The sequence below is a fragment of the Bubalus bubalis genome, chromosome 6 (assembly GCF_019923935.1).
Source record: "Bubalus bubalis isolate 160015118507 breed Murrah chromosome 6, NDDB_SH_1, whole genome shotgun sequence".
Lineage (NCBI taxonomy): Eukaryota > Metazoa > Chordata > Mammalia > Artiodactyla > Bovidae > Bubalus > Bubalus bubalis.
In genome coordinates this window covers 11,884,419-11,891,036 of record NC_059162.1, presented here as the reverse complement: position 1 = coordinate 11,891,036, position 6,618 = coordinate 11,884,419, and the positions used below count along the sequence as shown (strand labels likewise).

Here is a 6,618-nt window from a genome sequence, read left to right as displayed (position 1 = left end):
ACAGTCCACAGGGTCACAATGAGTCAGACACAACTGAGCGACTAACACTTGTTTCACTTTCAAGGCCCCCACATCATCAAACAGCTTACAAACTCAAGCTTAAATGGATAATAACTTTTTATATCTAAAAATAATTGAAAATTACTTACAAAAACATGCACAAAACCTCCTCACCTTTCTTGGTCCTGAGGCCACAAGGAAATTTCTCTCACTAGTTCTCATAGAGGAGAAACTATTTGGTATAGTAAAAGATGATCTCAAGGAGTATTATTTGAGTAAATTTCATGAGGTTCACAGGCATGTTTAAGTTTCTTAAAGTAGGGTAATCATGTCAGCCTGAAAAAAAAAATGGGCAAAGTATTTTTACACAACATGCAGGATCTGGTCCATGGGAGCAGCTCTCTGATGTTCTGGAAAACTCAATGGCAAGTTTTGCATAACCTACATGAATGAGTAGACTATAAGTCCCATAAATATTGTTTATTTTGAAATAATTTGAATTATGTTTTTTATCAGTGCAGACTTTTTAGGTTATGTACTCTAACATACACCTGTGTACAACAGTTTTATACTATGTTAAATGCAGAGAAATAACATTAATAATCGGTGGATTATTAATAATACAGATGGAATTTGCAATTGGAAATTTTTGTGGCTTTTGGATACTTACTCCAGGACCATTGTTTGAATCTCAGGTTTGCTCCCAGGAGACTGATAGTTATCTGTGCTACCGCTAAGTCGCTTCAGTCGTATCCGACTCTGTGCGACCCCATGGACGGCAGCCCACCAGGCTCCCCCGTCCCTGGGATTCTCCAGGCAAGAACACCGGAGTGGGTTGCCATTTCCTTCTCCAATGCATGAAAGTGAAAAGTGAAAGTGAAGTCGCTCAGTCGTGTCCGACTCTTAGCGACCCCATGGACTGTAGCCCACCAGGCTCCTCCATCCATGGGATTTTCCAGGCAAGAGTACTGGAGTGGGGTGCCATCTGTAGTGAGGACCAATATTCTTCTCGAAACATAATTTGGTCCTGCTCTAATACAGAGGCTTTTCTTGACCTTCCTACAACTCTGTCCAACTCTAATATGCAACCAATTGCACTTCAAAGAGAATGCCAAAGACTTTAGAAAGAGAAATATTTAAGATGAGTATGAGCCCTAATTTGGGCATAAATTGTCCTGAGACAAACATCCACAGTTTTTGAACAGTGATATTTCCAGATGACCTATTTAAGTTACTAACTATACATTTAGTACCTAAATAGATAGATACTGCCAAATAGGGTTATATGGAAGAGACTAGTGATTGTCTCCAAGAATCTACTTTGTACTCCCTCTAGAATAAATCAGCTCCCAATTATAGCCAGCAGAATAAGACTGCACCTCTTAGGCAACCTTTTAGCTGGCTGTGGTCATGTGCCTGTGGTCTGTTCAACGTAGTGTACAGCTACCGCAAAGTGGAACTGAGGCAGTGTGGGGTGAGTATGCTTTACGAATTCCTTTTTCCTTATGCTGATTAAAAGGAGAATTTGATGAAAGATCCTCTTGAATCATTTCAGAGAACAGGATGACCTTTGGAATGAGGACCAAGCATGGTAAAGACCTAAAGTAAACAAAAAAGCAAAACCCCACGCCCCCCAAACAAAAGAGGAAACTAGAACCAAGTCCCCCACACAATGAAATGTCATAACAACACTGAACTACCTGCTTCTCATCTTTTCACAAGAAATATAACTGCATGTTTTTAAAGATTTTTTTAATCTGAAATTTCTGTCACTTACAGTCGAACTTGATCCTAACTAATCCAGGGCATTGCCTGAATATCAATGAAAGGTTGATAACTTTGGCTTTCCTTTTGCCACTGTGGCACAGCCACGATCATGCTCAGGCTTCAGTGTCCTCCAATGCAAGAAAAATAGCTGGTTGGACCCCACTGAGACTAATGAAATATCTAATGCCAACTCCCATCAGCAGATCCAGAAGCTGATCCTAGATGGGCTGACTATCCAGAAGACTATCACTGTCACTGTTCATTTCTGGGCTTGAAGCTGAAAAAAACACCTTGGGCTGCCGAAAGGGTAGGCATATGGGCCTAGGTATGTGAAAGGGTATCCAGTGCTGAAAAAGGTAACCTAGATGAAGAGGATGAGGATGAAAGTTGTGCACAGACTACTCAGAAAATACCACAAATCTAAGAATAATGACTGCCATATGTATCACAGCCTCTACCTGAAAGTGAAGGGTAATTTATTCAAAATCAAGTGTATTTTCACAGAACATATCCATAAGTGGAAGGCGGACAATGCTTGTAAGAAGCTTCAGGCCCACCAGGCTTAGGCCTTTCAGACCTAAGGCTAGAGAAGCAGAAAGGACTTTGAAGAGGGGCTCCAGGCTGAGAAGGAGGAAAGTATCAAGGCTCTGTCCAAGGAGGAAGAGATCAAGAAATAGGTTCTATCCTTCTTGTGTGTACACAGTGGCATTGGCAATTACGTAGATCACTCATTCAATAAAACAAGTTTTTGTCTTCCTAAAAACAAAAAAAGGTTGATAACTTTGATTTAAAAAAAAATTTGCTAAGGCTAAATTAAAATTTTCACAATAACACCTATGTTACCTGTATCTAATTTTATTTTTATCTGTATGTTTTCTAAGGCAAAGGAGAAAATGCAACTAGCCATTCCAAAATTTATATGAAAAGAAACATGTTAGATATCAGCGTGAACTTCTGGGAAAATGATAGAGAGAAATATTTCATAATTCATCTCACTGAGATAAATCCAAAATAGAAAAAGGAACTTTCTCTGTGTTGAACTCAGAGAAGAGCTGCAACTTGAAACCAAGAAAAGTCTGTAAGTTATAAACAAAGTTGGAATAACGTTTAAGCACACAGTTTCACTCATTTTAAATAAAATGGAAGGTCAATGGATGTCCATGGTTTAGGATAATAAGTTTAATTCAGAAGAGAATTAATGAAGGTTACTGGGGCCTTTGTTAGAAGATAAGCATGGAGGGAAAAATCATTATGGAAATGGAGAACAAATTAATGTATGAGAAACGTTTGGCTTTAGAAATTAGGGAATGACAACATGAGGTTTTGATCTTGTTAGTATGCAGTGGCTTATGTGGTTTAACATGGAGTTTTAAGAAATTTTTAATTAAAAAGATTATTGTAGTATAGTTGATTATAATATTGTGTTAGTTTCAGGTGTATCACAAGGTGAGTCAGTTCTATATATACATACAGTCAACTCTTTTTCAGATTCTTTTCCCATATAGGTCATTATAGAGTATTGAGTATATTCCTGTGCTATTTAGTAGATTCTAATTAATTATCTATTTTATATTTAGAAATATGTATATGTCAATCCCAGTCTCCCAGATTATTCCTTCCCCTTTCCCCTGGTGACAATAAGTTTGTTTTCTACATCTGTGACCCTATTTGCATCTGGTAAATGTGTTCATTTTTACTATTTTTTAGATTTCATATACAAGCAATATCATATGCTGTCTCTCTGTCTGACATTTTACTCATTATGACAGTCTCAGGTCCATCCCTGATGCTACAAATGACATTATTTTGCTCTTTTTTTTTTTTTTAAATGGCTGAGCAGTATTCCACTATATATATGGGCTACATTTCCTTTATCCATTCCCAACATAGAGATTTTTGTATGCTGTGTAGCCTTTTTATTGTTGTGGCCTGGACAGGCTTTAGAAGGAATTTGCTTCTAGTGTCAACTTGAGGGTTACTGTGCTAGGTTGCTGCTACTTAGGATGGTTTTGTCCAAGTCAACTGGCTATTTTTTATACAGATGAGTGTCCTAGGTCAGTTTCTAAGGAAACACACTCAGGTGCGTGCAGGAGGCTTGCTGGGGTGCTCTCAGCAACAGCAGGATCAAGGAGAGGGTGAGGCTGAACTGTGCTGCAGATTCTGTAGAGGATTTAATAAAACTCACAGAGACTTCTGGAGCTAGGAGGACCCTTCAGAGACTTCCTAAAGCTAGGTAATGTGACGTACTTTTTACTCATATATTTGATATATGCTTTCTGCAGGGAAGAGATGTTCCCTTGGACAAACCACCTCTTCCAGTGAAGGCAATTCCTGGAGAGAGCATGTCTGTGAGCTGCCAGCAGCCAACACTACCTGAGACTGAGAAAACATGCATGCTCATCTTGAAGGGGGTATGCTGGTGGCTCCACAGCATCTGCTAGAGCAAGGGTGCATTTCTATGGAAGTAGAGATTGACTTGCTAAGCCTTGAATAAACACACAGACCTCACAAAGTCAGTGTTGAAAACACAGGCCACAAAGCAAATCTTAAAAAAATGTGCATGAGATTCTATAAGCAATGGCCTTCGATTAGGTTGCCTCTGGATGAATGGCTCAGGCAAAGAATCTGTAAAAGGAACCAGAGACTCTTAGATATGGGCTATTTTAAAACATTGGTACCAGTTTTTGCCCTTGTTTCCAGTTTGGACTAGGTGGGGAGCTTAGATAAGATATCCCAAATTTGGTTCCTTTACTATATTATTTTGAACTGGCTTCACAGTCAAGGAGACTTGTGAAGAAATTCACCTTGAATTCACACATTTTTTATATAGCCTCAGGGGTCACTTCTCATTATAGAGTCTTAACTTGTTTGTTCCAGCTCTGCTGTGGCCTGGATTTCTGAGACAGAAATTGAGGCTTACACATGGAAGGATGGTAGGTTTTATTAATAAACAATCTAAAGGCTTCCCTGGTGGCTCAGACAGTAAAGAATCTGCCTTCAGTGCAGGAAACCTGGGCTCGATCCCTGGGTCAGGAAGATCCCCCGGAGAAGGGAATGGCTACCCACTCCAGTATTCTTGTCTGGAGAATTTAATGAACAGAGGAGCCTGGCAGGCTACAGTGCATAGAGTCACAAAGAGTCAGACATGGCTAAGTGACTAACACTTTCACTTTTTTCAGAGGACTTCTGCTTCTAGAAACGGTGGACTATCCAATTTGGACCAACTCTTTTGTCAAAGAGAAGTAGAAAAAAACAAGAAAATATGAAATAAAATCTGCCTCAAGACATTGAGGAACTAACAAAGGAGAAATAAATTACTGGCTTAATATCTAGGAGAAAACAGAAATTCACAAATGAGTCTTACAGTTGGGCTGCTTTTCCACTACAAGCATCTTCTGATTCCATGAGAGGTGCTGAAAACACTGAAAAAGCTATATTTTAAGGAGTTGTTTATTAATGTTAGGAGAATGTTGCTTTTTATGGTTGAGCAAGTATTTCTGACAATGGACAGTATTTGGTCAATATATAATGCAGATATACAATGCACAGTAGGAGGCAGAGAGGAGGCCAAAAGGCAGAGACAAATTTTTATGTTTAAATCTCTCTAGTCTTGCCATAAAATATGCATTTTACTCCACAGTACTCAGCAAGTGTTCATTCCTTCTTGATCTTGTAAGGGGTCACAAGCTAGGATGACACTTAGATCTGGATCATGTAAATTGTCAATAATACATCATTTAATCCACATTCTTTTGTCTCCAAAATCTTCTGTAACTGTGACTTGTTATAATCCTCAAATTTGGCTTGAATAAAATTTTCCATTTCTTTCTTAGAAAAACAAACAAAAACCACACTGAGAAGCTCATCAAAGCTTTCAACAGACTTGCAAATCTTTAAACGTATCATGGCCTGAACTTTGGGTTACAATCTTAAAGGCTGCATCAAAAGTCAGTGGAGATCAGAAGGAGTGTAACTTTGCAGGGACTGTAACCAAGTTTCAGCTTATTGTAATTTCTGAAATTAATAAGGTCATTTTTTATTGTCAATACCCACAAATAATTCTGGGTGAAGGTAACATTTTCCTAAGCCCCAAATTTCTGTATATTTTTGAAGTGTAAGTGATCAACACTAAAAAACAAAATTTAAAACAAAAACAAAATCCAAATACCGAGAAACATAGAGACAAGGCAAAATAAATAATTTTTCTTTAGAACAATACAGACAAAAGTACAGGCTTACTAGCATCCTAGATAATGAAGTAATCAGGCCCAGACTTTAAAATGAGTAGGCTTAATACACTATGGTGTTGGAGAAGACTCTTGAGAGTCCCTTGGACTGCAAGGAGATCCAACCAGTCCATTCGGAAGGAGATCAGCCCTGGGATTTCTTTGGAAGGAATGATGCTAAAGCTGAAACTCCAGTACTTTGGTGAAGAAATTCATGCAAAGAGTTGACTCATTGGAAAAGACTCTGATGCTGGGAGGGATTGGGGGCAGGAGGAGAAGGGGACAACAGAGGATGAGATGGCTGGATGGCATCACTAACTCGATGGATGTGAGTCTGAGTGAACTCCGGGAGTTGGTGATGGACAGAGAGGCCTGGTGTGCTGTGATTCATGGGGTTGCAAAGACTCGGACATGACTGAGCGACTGAACTGAACTGAACTGAAGTCTTAGTTATGGCATGTGGGACCTAGTTCTCTGACCAGGGATTGAACTCACTCCCCTTGCATTGGGAGCACAGAGTCTTAACCACTGGAGCACCAGGGAAGCCCGAATCAAGCAATTTTAAATAAGGTGCTGCTGTTGCTGCTGCTAAGTCGCTTCAGTTGTGTCCGACTCTGTGTGACCC

The 6,618-nt window shown here is 39.3% G+C and overlaps 1 pseudogene; it reads left to right on the top strand.

The window, feature by feature from the left end:
- The first annotated feature begins 626 nt into the window (after positions 1 to 626).
- Positions 627 to 2,444, top strand: LOC102416540 (annotated as a pseudogene).
- The last annotated feature ends 4,174 nt before the right edge of the window (positions 2,445 to 6,618 follow it).